We start from the raw sequence: 14177 nt of genomic DNA, 5'->3' as shown, positions 1-14177 counted from the left end.
TTTTATTGCCCTCTAAAGGCCTCAGTGGCTCGAAATAACATGAAAAAATCTATTTCACGGTTAATCCTCATGGCACAGTTAGTTCTTTTTGGCAGCCTTATACCAGATGTGAAAAGTAGAACAGCCTTTAAACACTACGGTAATGCGCACTTAAATTTTATAACCGAAGGACCTTCTCACGCGCCAAAAAAATGTATTGCAGGAGACTTAGACGCATATCTACTTACACACATTAATCTTCCGAAATGCCGAGATATATGTGCTGTTGAGACGTAGGCCCTCTACTATGTGAGAATGCTTGGAGGCCGCTTCTCCGAGCGTAGAAACCATCAGCTTGACATACTCGCGTGACTCGGTGGTCTCCATTGTCTGCGCCATCCATTTCGGGAACTGTACTGGGAATCGCTCCGCTGTCTCCGTGAGGCAGAAGCCGCCACCACGGCTTTCCGCTCTGGTGCCACCCAGTATGTAGGCATATTTCATGATCTGCGACAAGGATAGGAGCAGGCAGTAGAGGGACGCCAAGCTCAGTTCTACAGAGCTCATGATCCAGATGACGTGCCTGATGATGTGGAGGTTCCGGGCAAGAACCAAGGTATCGGGTTGGACGACCGACCGGTTCTGCAATCCATGGTTGAGGCCCTGAACCCAGCTGAAAATCAAGGCTTGAGTGGGCAGCTGACGGATGATCGTAGGCTGGAACTCGGGAAACGCAGACACAAGAGCATCGTCCAGCGTGCTGTCTAGAGTCTGAATCACCATTTGTGACGTGTGATTTAGCTCCATGTTTAGGGCAAGAAACGCAGCTTCCATGAATGACACGACCTGGTCTCTCGCTTGCGCCATGGTACGGACAACAGATTTGCCGCTGTCCACGTAGACTAGCTGACCACTCCATTGAATATTGACTACGGAGGTAAAGCCTGAGCGTGTACATTCTGCGACAACTATTGCAAACAGTTGCTGGAACGAACGTGCACCGAGCCACCCCTTCACGTCGATTCCAGAAAAGCGAAGGACATCCTCCACCTTTGATTGTCGGTGGTCCAGCCTAAACTGCTCACAGCTTGCGTAGAAAATGGCCATCTTGTGGCTGTTCAGGTCAGCGAGCCTATTGTCAGTGGCCAATGCTTCCAGGTTCTGTTGCACGCGAACGTGGAAGGCGAGGCTATTTTCGGAAATGTAGCTTGACCTGAGTTGATTCCCGGTTTGCCACCGGCCGCAGGAGTGTCGATGGAAGTTCTTGCAGGGCAACACGTCTGGCTGCGCAGATTTGGCCAAAATTGTGACGACCATCTCGCAAGCCGCGTTGGAACACACATCGGCAGCTCTAATTGGGTTCTTCTGGCGGTAGTTGTGCAGCGACTTGCTAGTGAAGAGCACCGCCATCAATACAAGAGTCAGGAGGAGTGCCACGACGAGCTGCGCGCAGACGATGAGAATGCTCTTCATCTTTCGCATTCTGGTTGAGGAACGCCCCGTGAAGTCGTTTTTTATTAAAGCGTTCCCTGCGAGAAAATGGTGCAAATCAGTCAAACCTACGAGCTGTCTTTTATAGGTTGGATCATATTTCTAGGCCGCCAGCGTGCTACCAACCATCCCTCACGCGCTCATGTATACTGCACTATGAGAGAAAGGAGAAAGTGAAACACTCAAAATCTTTTACAGCGTCACGGCTTTTATAATGATTACGCTAATGATCAAGCATATCAGGCTCCGGATAATCAGGGGCACGTCACAGAAGGAATAGTTACTTTTGGTAGCTGCATATCGAGTGCCACTTCTGCTGTAACGTTGACTTCTGCATGTATATTCTTTTTTTTTGCCCATAACACGTTTTATGAAGAACGACTGAAAGTTTGGTTATAAAAATACCTTAAATCGGCTGATTGAAGTAATCATGCATGTGCTATCGCATTTGTCAATTTTCCATGGTCACATATTCTACAACTACTCCCGCAGACGGCTTGAAATGGAAGGAGCACCCTAACCCGGCGATAGATGTCACCCACAGCACCCTAACCCGGCGATAGATGCCACCCACTGCGCAGGTGACATCTATCGCCGGGTTAGGGTGCCCCTTCCATGTCTTAAAGCTGCAGCCGAAAAATATTAGCACAAGTGACCGATGACCGGAGCAAGAAAATTGCGGTACGCGGCGCTCTTATTCCCGTGCACACTGGTATCTAAAGTGCCAGATTATTCAAGTGTCAAAGAGGGAGTGCCTGGCACCCTCGTTTTGGGCGTGCTAGGGAACAACAGCGTCGCGTACCGCCATTTATCTGCTCGGGTGATCGATCACTTGTGCTAATCTCTTTCCGTGGCAGCTGTACGTGTCATGCTACCAAAGGTCACGCGAGGGATGAATACTGTTCGTCTCACAATATGCATACCTATATCAGGCATCGAACGTTCTGGAGTATACGCAGTCCAGTAACATACGTGGGGGGATTCGGCGGTTTCTAAATTGTTAATTTAAACTGCTCTGTATTCACAAATAACAAATTTAGCCCTCTCTCTAAACTTGTTCATATCAGCAGGAAAGCAGAAGTGGCATGTTTGTACAAAGAAAGAAAAACGATCAAGGGAATAACCGTACTTGTAGAATTTTCGTCATGCGCGTAGCTTACTAAATGTCACTTGTTCTGTTACACTAAACAGACTGTCCCAGACAACCTTAAAAAATCACAAATCAACCTACGCGAATAAGACCAAGTGAAATTGATCAAAGTCCCGTTGAATAACCACCAGTAAGTTATATTGTGTGACAACCAACTCGTTATTTAAAAGCTAAAAAAATTAATTATGGGGTTTTAAGTGCCAGAATCACGATATGATTATGAGGCACGCCGTAGTGGGGGACTCCGGAAATTTGTACCACCTGGGGTTCTTTAACGTGCACCTAAATCTAAGTACACGGGTGCTTTCGCATTTCGCCCCCATCGAAATGCGGCCGCCGTGGCCGGAATTCGATCCCGCGACTTGGTGCTTAGCAGCCCAACACCATAGCCACTAAGTAACCATGACGGGTGTTATTTAAAAGTAATTAACCTATTTATTGTTCTTCCAATCATCAAGATGTCAAATAAGGAGCTGAGGTGAACGTAAGAGACGTCAAAATGAGATGTTACCAGCAAGGTACACATGACGTCTTAATGTTTTCCAGTTAAGAGATAAAACGCGAAATATAAAAAAAATGACAATTGACTACGCGTCCGCAGGCACTAAAGCCACTGGATAATCGTGAAGTAGCGAAAGGCTTTGATCTCGTCACCGATGTTCACGATTTGTGGTGATTATGATGTTTGTTGGCATCCCCTTTGAAATGGGGCGGCGACTAATAGTCCACTGGCCTACGTGATATAATCAGCTTTTACTACGTATATCACCATCTAGCCATTTGCCTATCTAGTATCCATCTTAGATTTCGTATTTAAAACATCGATTACTATACTGTACCATTACCTACACTTGCAATGACTCCGTTTCTATGAAACTCTTTCCTGCTTTTCTTCCTCCAATACTCTAATTTTCTCTTATCTCGACTGCCGACTGATTAATCCTTCCATCTTCTATAAATCTCAACGTTTGTGGAAGGTGGACACTCCCTATGCTCCTCGCTGGGTGAATGTTCTAGCATTCCATTTCGATGTGCCTAGTGGTTTCCAGGCTTTTTTTTTTTTTTTTTGCAGCGCATATATATGCCTCATTCTGTGGCGCATATATTCTCAGGTATGTTTTTATCCTCAGGCAGCCATCTCGGGCATCAAACGGTTCCCTTTGGGAAATGATACAGATTTTCCTTCCTGATTTCTTTTTTGCTGTGTGTTTTTTCTTTGTTTCTGTTTTCTGTTTTTTTTTTTCTTATCTGCGTGGTCTTCTTTGGTTCTATCCTTTGCATCCAAGTTACCGCCTCTGTTTATTTTTTCTCACCAGTTCCCTGGTTGTCTATTTACACTTTCCATTACCCTGCCCTAGAGAGCTAACCTTCTTGGCCTCTTCGTCCATTCCTTTCTCTCTCCGATGGAAAAAAAGACGAACACGCGATGTGTACCTTGCTGAAAACGTTTCATTCTGGTGCCTCTTACGATTATCTTCAACTTTCTAACTGAGATCTTGACGACTCTAATTAAAAATTTATATAATTACTTTTAATTAGCTAAGGGGATGTCAGAGAATAAAAAATAATTGCCGGTTTCTCAACAGTACTCTAAACAACAAGCACTTGGACTTATTAGCTTAGGATGATGCGTCATATTTTAAAACTAGATGATTGATAGCTGGGACAGCCTGTATAACGGTGGTCAAACTTCCGTGCTCTATTTCACTGCACCAGCTGCACCGCATGTGCCAGCCAGGATTTACTGTAGTCCCTGATGTGGTAATTGCACGAAATAGTGTGAAATCTCGATGCTACAGGTAAATAGTGGTTCTCCAGCAGATCTGAAAAAGAAAGAATAACAACAGACCATACTTCCTACGCATCGATTACATCGTGCGTAACGTTCACCTGTGCATTGCAGCATGTTACCCTGGGTATGTGTTACAAATGCTTGTTATGTGAACTCAGGCGTGTAGATTACAGCGACATGATAATTGCATTCAGCTGGGCGACGAAAACAAACCCTAAACATAACGCATAGTGTAATGTTTTTCAATGTTTGAATATCAACGACATGCGTCGCAACTTTGTAACGGCAGACTCTAGTTGCGGCCTTGGCAGAGGCACCTGCCACGGCAGTTCTGCAGCAAGAGTATTTGGCTGCTGTGAGATCACCGAGTTAATCACGGCGTAGGAGGTTCCCTTTCGTTGTAAGGTTTTCGGCTGAGTCCAAAAATAATACATTGAGAAATCACCGCGTGTAATCACAGGGGTTCCAAAATAATCCGAAGCTCAGCACTCCGTTCCTCAACGCGAGAGCGACTGCAATTCTTTGACTACGAAGAATAAGCATGAATTAGTTAGTCGTTTTACCCACGTTTGTTTCGGGAAGAGCATGGCGTAACGTGTTCAGCATATATGCCAAAAAGTATGTCTAGGATCGATCAAATGCATGATAGCACGGTTTCAATCCTTCCATTCTAGCAACACTTAACCACTTCGCACTAGTGAAGAGAGAATGGCCGTTTAAGAAAATTGCACTTTCATACAATAAAAGCTCCATAATTAGCGGAATTATTGAGGTTAACATGGTCGTGGTAGGAATGATTGAGTAAAATTTAAAAGTGTATACAGTCTGGCGCATGTAACCATGCCACCTCGCAAAAGGCTGGCTAACCAAGCGTGTTTCACTTAACAATTTTTCCTAAGGTTTCTTATGCCGCCTGCCTGGTACATGCAGGTGGTATATGCTTCTGAAAAACGTGATTCAGTGACCAGGTTGTATACGTACGTGCGATAGCATATCTACATGAAGGAATGTTTGATTTGCATATAGCGTATGCATTTGTCAGAATTTTTCGTGAACTTTTCAGCTTGCACTGAACCTGTCACAAGGTTTAACAGCGGCACCGATGGTTTCTGGGAAGTTTTCTCAATATAACGTGGGAGTCTATAGACACATCCAGATGGAGATGAGAACTGCTACTAGTGGTACTTGAGGCAAGGGAGCCAAAGAGTTACTGTAGTATTCAGCTTTTCTTCCTGCCTAAAGCACGGCAAACACTCATCCAAGCAGTGCTAAAAATGTTTTGTCTTTGCATTTGTCCTCAGAATATAAATTGTTCGAACCGACAAGGCCAAAGAAATGAAATAATAACCGTATGCGACCATTGAAAAGCAATGTGGCAGCCATGGTTTTCAAACTGGAAGATCAACAGGGCTACATCATACCAACTGTTTAGTAGGCGTAGCTGCCAGCACAACATGAAATTTAATTTTCGAATCCACTCGAATTTCCCCGTGGAGCACATTCACAGGGTTGTAGAAACGCAGTGTGAATATCATTCATCGGAAAGTGCGGACACTTTAGAAAACGCAATTCAATGTGATGCTGGCAGCGATGCGCCTGTACAGTTCCTGTTTATAAGTGTGTTAATAATGGATTTACTCCTAATGCGCTGTGGCGTACTATATGTATATCAAAGGCATCCTCACAGTATATCACGAATGTTTCTGACAGTCCTCTGGAATGCGGGACGAAGGAACCGGTTGCCAAGTCCCTGTCACCGGCAATTACTTCGTGTGGCAACGGGAGGTCGACGCTGTTGACTGTGCGGGAGTTCGAGTAGTCGACCAACAGTGTGTTGACTCTCGGGCAGTCTCTCTCGCCGAGCGAGTCCGGCTCGTCGACCATGTACCCGTCATCTGTGTGGTAGGGCATCCTAACGGAAAGCTCTGGCTGGATCGTCTTCGAAGACACCCCGATGTCCATGGCTGGTCTTCCGGAATTTATGCTGGAGACCGGACCCTAAACGATATTGAACGACTGACATTTTTTGACCCATGGGAAATCGTCGTGGCTAATATTTTCTTCTGAATTTCACATACGTAAATCCAAAAAGCCCGAAACATATGCCTAGAGTCAACTTGGTGTAATTCGGACTCAAAGCGTAAGACCTGGCTCAAATATCAAATTATTATTAGTCATTCTGTAATTTCAGCGCATTTTGAAGGCGCCTAATTGATAAAAGGCCTTTGTTTCAATAAAGCTTTGTAGAACTTTGGAGCAGGTGGTTTACGGAAAAAACCTAGAAAAAGCTCACACATGACACAAAGGTACCGGATTGTTTCGCTGAATCTGACGTTAAGCCTAACGTATGCTTTCTCGAGAAGGACTGGTGATATAAATTAGTCAAGTGAGTTAGTATTGTGGGTTCCTACGGACATGTACAAACTGACCCAAAGTATGTCGTTCCTTTCACCTATGAGAGGACCCACATACACGCAAAAATTGAGAATGGTATCTACACAACTATAAATACACGATTACACCCAATAAGACTACGCTAAATGCAATAAAAAGTGGAAACAACAGGTGCATCTTTAATTATAGCTCCGTAAAATGAACACGAAGGGACCTTCAAAATTCGTTAATGTTATCCGAAAAGCCAGAATTTATATCTGCTTGCTCAAACATTCTTCAGTATCATGATCTTGTTGATAAATTTGCAACAAATTGAGGTCATAATCACTTGCATCACAGGTAAGCATCGCATGTTCTTATGCCTCGTGGACGATATCCTCACCATAATTATCAGCCAGCAGAGGCACCTCGAGGACCTGCTCAGTTATTGTTTCTAATGGTGTCACACCTGCAGCTTCCCACGTCATCGTCGACTATGGCGTAGCTGCTTATGTCCACGTAAACACAATCTGCATCGTGTGTGGCTATATCAGAGCCATCTCCTAAAAGCCTGCCGACCCGGGCCTCTCGCTGAGCCGAATAACAGGCGTAAGTGGTCGCTGCGCAAGTTCGGCTGAACGAAGATAAAGGTTCGTGTTAAGCGAATTTTATTTGCTTTATCTCTATAGAAAACAATTTTAAATCATACACATTGCACTTCATTCAAATTTGCCTTAACCTAGGCTTCTTTTTATGGGAGTCTCCTGTACCGGGTGTTTAAGTGAACACTTTCAAACATTTTAAAGCTTGCCTGTGGCAGATAGACAATTCTAGTACATGAGCTGGTCTACTCAAAGAGGCGGGCAATACTTGCACAAAAAATTGAAATGCATAAATGACTAATTACCAGAAAGTTCCGAATTAGGTTTTGAACAAATCACCTAATGGTCCATATATCAATTTACAAATTGTAGCCGCGGAGTTCGTAAGGCTCATCCACTTGGACGAATTCTCAGCACGACATCAGTTTCAAGACATTCATTCATTTCTTTGCGGAGAAATGAATGGGCGTTCCAGTTACTTTCGTGATTCAATGCATAAAACGACGCTATGTTGATAAGTAACTGGAACGCCAATACATATCTCCGCAAAGTTCGAGAATAATATCTCGAAACTGATGTCATCCTGAAAATTCATTCTAAGTGGATCCGCCTTGCCAACTCCGCAGATAGAAATTGCAAATTGCTATATGGGTGATAATGTAACTATTTTTAAAAAATAATTAGTGATTTTTGTTATTTAGTCGATTAGGCATTTCAAATTTTTGTGCAAGTAATGTCCCTCTCTCCGAGTAGACCAGCCCAGGAACTAGAATTGTGCTATCTGCCACTGGCAACCTTCAAAACTTTTTTAGAGTGTTCGCTGAAACACCCTGTATATGTTTTATTTTTTCCCTTTTTCTTACTCTCCCTTGCAATCAAGGCTGCATTTAGTTGAGAGAACAGGAGTACACAACGCTTCACCTATCCACTTTCTGCGCGTGCAGGACATCTTACAACATTGTATGTAATACTCGTCTATCATTAAGACTGCGTTAGGTAGAAAAAATTCGCATGCTTTCTTTTTTCATCGGAAAAAAGATGAACACACACGACTTAGGTTGCTTTAAATACTGTTATCAATCATTTCTCGACATGCTCCGCAACATTTGCAATGATGTCTGATTAGGTAAGATGCATAAAGGCTAGCTGATCATATACCGCAAATAAATAAATACACATGCCTGGCATGAACCACACCCATCAAAATACATCGACCGCCGTTTGCGCAAAGCCCTGCGTAATTAGTAACCCTCTGCGACACTTAGATGGAACAGCCGGTGCACTGACCCATGCCTCCAATTCTAGGAGTTGCCCGTACAGTATCCTGGTCTTTAATCCCAAGAGAGCGCCAATGAAAAGTGCGTTCATCAGTTATTAAAAATCATAAAACCAAGTGCCCGACTTCCTCTTCGACAGCCTGGCAAAGAAGATTTGCGCATTCGTTACCTGGGCCGCAGCTGGAGGAGGATGCGGGCTTGACCAAGAGGGTCCAGATGGTAGGAGCTCCTCAGAAATCTCGAACGTCTCAGAGCATTCTGCCATGCAATTGTCCTTTTCCGCTTTGGCTAGCGTCCCCATGACGGTCGACACTTCGCCATTGTCCATCACCGGCCTGCTGTCGGCACCCTGTGCCATGTTGATAAGACCGGCGGAACCCGTCCCCCTGTGGTCTTTCACAGGCAAAAAGCAGCGTCGGGCTCACGAAAAGCAGCGTCGACGCTGTTGGGAACGACGGGGTGGTGACGCTGATGGGTATACCTGCCGATTAAATTTAAAAATACGCTATAGCGTGCTAGGCAACACTCAATCGCAACTGCGCTCGCCAGACGATTTCTTCTTCTTCCTTCTCTCCTTCAAAGTGAGAATTGTTTGCAATAATGTTGGTTGCTTGAAACGTATGGCTTATGCTCACGGTGGGAATTGGCCACAGAATGAGAATTGAGAATTGAGAATGAGTGAGTGAGTGAGTGAGTGAGTGAGTGAGTGAGTGAGTGAGTGAGTGAGTGAGTGAGTGAGTGAGTGAGTGAGTGAGTGAGTGAGTGAGTGAGTGAGTGAGTGAGTGAGTGAGTGAGTGAGTGAGTGAGTGAGTGAGTGAGTGAGTGAGTGAGTGAGTGAGTGAGTGAGTGAGTGAGTGAGTGAGTGAGTGAGTGAGTGAGTGAGTGAGTGAGTGAGTGAGTGAGTGAGTGAGCAATGTGGCACTCACCGACTACTGGGTGGGCGGGCCTGAGTGCACTGTTGTGCAAACAGTGCGGCTGATAGAGGCACACTGAGTTCCGTCTGTGGACGCGGCTGCCTTGGGGTTTATTGTCACTGATTTCCGCACTTTGAACTCGTTTTTTGTAATTTTTGCACATTCTTTGGACATTTGGCATATTCAAGAAGTCTTCGAGCGCAGCCTTCCACGCCTTGTATACATCGACACGTACAGCCACAGCCACTGATCGCTGTTAGCGTCAAATATTCAAGGGACGGTACCTCGCTGATATGAAATAGTGGTAAAACGTAGCAAAACATACATATCTGCACATGTGAACCGTGTCCCACCCTAAGACGAGTCAATATGAGCGGCCGAACGAATTAAACAACAGCAATTGACTGTGATCCAGATGCATATATTACGGGCTGTTCATTTATTACTGACTCTATCTTTTATTTAACTTCATCATAATTAGTTTGTGCCTGCTTTAAAGCATTATTAGAGAAATCTGTGCTCGGATAAGCGCTCATTATAGGTCGTGCTGTTCTCTCGCGAAAACGCGGATGCCATCGCAGCTGAGTGAGACGGTTGTTTATGCTGCCTTACCGAATGCACCGTCTCTTGTTACTCCTCGGACATAGAGGTAAACAGTGCATTACTGGAATTGAGAAATGTGTCAGCATAACAACACGTACAGATCCACCCACCTGCGTAGCGAATGCGAGCGGCAGTCAGGTGCAGCTCGCCGTTTGCCGCTTACTGTGTACGCGCCGTGTGAAGTGAAGAGTCGTTGATTTCAAATCATTAAGGCCAGAAACAAACAATAAAAGTAGTTTCCTTCATCTTCGCGCGCGTCCCTTCCAAAAGGTTTCGCGATTAATCCGTTAGGGCAGGGTGCATGCGCCGTCGCACCGTGAAAAAGGCGGATTTGGGCGTGTTGGTATATAAGTTCACGCACTCCTTGATATGCCCTTAATATTTGGAAGCCTGCTATGATATGTAGGCTTCCCACGTTTTTTCGTGTTTATACGCAGTATAATTCTCGAATATTGCTTGAGTCTCAGTAAGCAATAAAGACGGACTGAAAAAAAAAACAATAAAGAAAACACAAAAAAAAACAGCGGTAGTACACCTAAAGAATAAAATTGCGTGGTACATGTTTTGTAACTCATCCCTTACAAGTGGTTACATCGCAACCACCTTTCGGGTCGTTGAAAACATTTCATCGCGAGAATTCCACTCACTTTATTCCTGAAGTCGGCGCAGCCGCCAGTGATAGCAGTTTAAGCTCAGTGTTGGGGAATGCAATGCGTTAAATTCCGAGCATAGTTCATATCACAGGGGACAAAGGATGCTTTCAATAAATACATTATAACCTCGGATGTAACCAAGGTTAAAAAGAAAAGCGCCTCGCCTTTCGTCTATCGCATGAATGCATTATTCTCAACCCTATATATTTGCTAGAATTTTCGTGTGGGACTGCAAAAATTTCGACACCTCTCCTTTCTGCCTCTCTGAGGATTCAAAATATGCGTCAGCTTCCACTGTTGTGTTCTGCGCGATACAACTCTAGCGTTGTTTTTATGGAAGACTCCACGGAGTCGTTGGCACAAAGCGGCCATTTATGCAAAATGTGATTTTGAGTCCGCGTTTCTTTTTTTTTTATTTTGGAACACCCGCTTGCAGTTGCTCACAAGGGTGAAAAGCAACGCGAGAGGTCTCGACATTGTAGCTATAGTCTGTGAACGATGCGCCCAACAGCGGAGACGTCCGCTGGCGTGGGCACATATATCTCCACGTCGGCGCACTTAGTGTATCGCAGTAATGTCTGCCCCCTTTATGTCCATGTCGAATCCTCCTTCACTTGACACAAAGGTTATTCTGCGATAAGTGCAATGAACGCGACGTTCGATTATCTTACGTAACATTATAGATTTTCTTTCATAACCTCCAACGATAGCGGTCGAGTTACGATGGTAGTCTGGCTGTTTTACTGCTTACTGTGAAAAAAGAAGAAAAGTAATTTAGCCTCTGCAATGCGACTCCTTACTTCATGGGAGTTTGCTTTATCTTTCCTTTTTTTTCTTGAAATTACCTTAGTTGGCTCTTTCAAAGCAGACTTTGTACTGAAGATTAATGTAACAGCAAGAAACAAACGACGTAAGAAAACGCACATAGTTTAGGAAGTTTCTCCATCGAACATCTTTTAATTAAATACATCTTTACATTCCATATGCGACGTGGTGCGACTAGTTAGTAAAGACCTGCTTAACGACAGCCGCTTTCCTTACCTTTATTACGTTGAGACAAAGCTGCGAGGTTTTGTGCGATAACTCTTTTTATAACGGGAGTATGGGCGGCCCATATGGAGGAACCAGTACAAAAGTCTGGCATGGTGCATGTATGGGAATTATTTTTGTGCGACCTTCTTCCACCTCAAAGTCTTAACAAGCATTTGTTGCACCAGCTTGCGATATAAATAAAAAATTCTCTCCGATGAAATATATCCAAGGATGAACATATGATTTATTCTCACATTGAAGGACATCTTGGGCTACTGCTAGCGTGTGGCGGCACCATTATGGCAAGCTTGAGATCATTAAAATTATGAATACTACAGGGATTTGTCAACACTTCCTTACTCTACCTTCTAATGACCTCCCGGCTCTATTGACAGTATTATTTTTAGAGCCAGGCAGCAAATTTTAATGATTTCCTCATTCTCCGTAACGTTAGGTAGCCTAACCAGTCTGGCTCCTTATAGAAAACTTGGAAAAGAAAGAACTGGGGCCGAGTTCTTTAAACAGCGCTAATCGCGCAAAAATTTCTTAGCCGACAAGTTTTTGCACTAAGGTGTGCAACTTACACCCGTGAGCAAAAGCATACGAACCATAGAGTCGGCAAAAAAAAGTGAATATCTTTATAATTAACAAGCATAAGCTGGAATTGATGAATACACTGAAAATTTCGCAATGCCAAGTTTGGACTGAAGTCCTCAATTTCAACTTGCGTTCATAGGCAGAGGAAAAAATCAGCTTTTTCGCGCAACCCCTGGTCCGTATACTTTTGCTCACGGGTGTACCTACTGTATATCGGGCCTGGCAACGCTGTATTTGCGCAATGACCTATGTCTTCATTTCCAAACGTCACTGCTTTTGAGAAAGGACGTGAGGCTAAACGACAATCGAAGAACATCAAAAACAATAGCAATAATCACAAAATCCTTCCACGCGAGCCATGCGAAATCGTTAAAATGTTGGTGTACTATAGTCATTATTTCAACGGTGGCTCACCAATTCCAGCAACATACTTCCCTTTAGTGATTTCAGAATGAAAACAGTATGCGATCAAAAAGCAGCTGTCGTTGCAAAATCAACTTGAGGTTGAGGGCCGGGCGTGCAGCCGAAAGGATCCGATTTTCAAGTAGGCGAAGGAGAACGAAGAAAAGTGAACCAAACGTTTCCGGAAAAGCAGACATGCGTTTCGGCGTGCAGCACACCATGAAGGTCATTTCGAGGGACAGTAATACATTGTGATGCCTGCACCAGTAAAATATTGCCAGTGTGCTTTCGAAGTTGAACCGCAGTAAGCGAAAAAGCCAGACTGAAGGCTCGTGCCAGACAGTTCCGAGAGGGAGCTCTAAGACAACACTTTACTTTAGGTCAACGTTCTTCGGAGGACCGGCGACTTGCGTCTCCTGCCAGCGCTCTGAACATTGTAGAGCAGTTTTCTTTAAACAAACTTCAGTAGTTTTTCTTGCACCCATCTTTCCGCTATCATCTCAAACTTCATTCTAAAGAGAGCAAAGGCGGAACGCTGCAACTGCGGTCTACCACGTATCTCGACAGCGGAAATTACTCGTTTTTTTTTTTTTCGTAACAATTATTCGACTTTGCGAATTCTTGTCAGCGAATGTATCAGGCCTCTGTTGTCGAAATACGTTCTAGATTTTTCACACACTACACACGGCAACGTTTATGTTGCTTGGTTGCGACGTGGTTTCGTTCTTGAATTTGCAATAAACTATTATTTGGCGTCTGTCGCTCGCGCGAATACACCGAAAACAATAATTTCTTTTTTTGCTTATCCGTTACATTCAGAAAAAAAATAGAACTCGATAATTTTTTTCTGATACAAACAATGCACCAGGGGCGGCTTGCTGGAACATTTAGTAACGAAATTAATAACGAATTTATTTAGCCGTTAATAAACACTCCATGGATCAACACCGCTTTGCACCTAGCCAGCAGTTTATTAAAAATATTGGTCGAGAGATTTCGCTAGAAAGGGTCGCCTCTTAATGCGGAATATTGCGGAACTCGGGAGGCAAGTCTCTTAGAGCGAACCGGCGATGTCGCCGTGTGGAAAATTAAAAAGCAAGGCATGTTTTGCCGGAAAAAAAAGACTTTATCGAGATTTTGGTTCACATATGTTGCAACAGGTGTAGTGACGCATGGTGTGTTCTAACTGCTTGATAATAACTCTCTACTCGCAAAAAGAACCCACTGGAAGAGGTCAACCGCGAATCAAATATTGTTTACCGGACTCATATTTCCAGCATTTTTTGTATATTAGCCCACCACCATTTGATCA

General features: G+C 44.0%; 1 protein-coding gene across 1 annotated transcript in view; it reads right to left on the bottom strand.

Moving 5' to 3' along the window:
- The window catches only part of LOC119445044 (loricrin-like), a 432039-nt gene that overhangs the window by 387812 nt on the left and 30050 nt on the right, over window positions 1–14177 (bottom strand). The window lies entirely within an intron of this gene.

Source organism: Dermacentor silvarum, chromosome 3 (assembly GCF_013339745.2).
Source record: "Dermacentor silvarum isolate Dsil-2018 chromosome 3, BIME_Dsil_1.4, whole genome shotgun sequence".
Classification (NCBI taxonomy): Eukaryota; Metazoa; Arthropoda; class Arachnida; order Ixodida; family Ixodidae; genus Dermacentor; species Dermacentor silvarum.
This window is presented reverse-complemented; position numbering and strand designations above follow the sequence as displayed.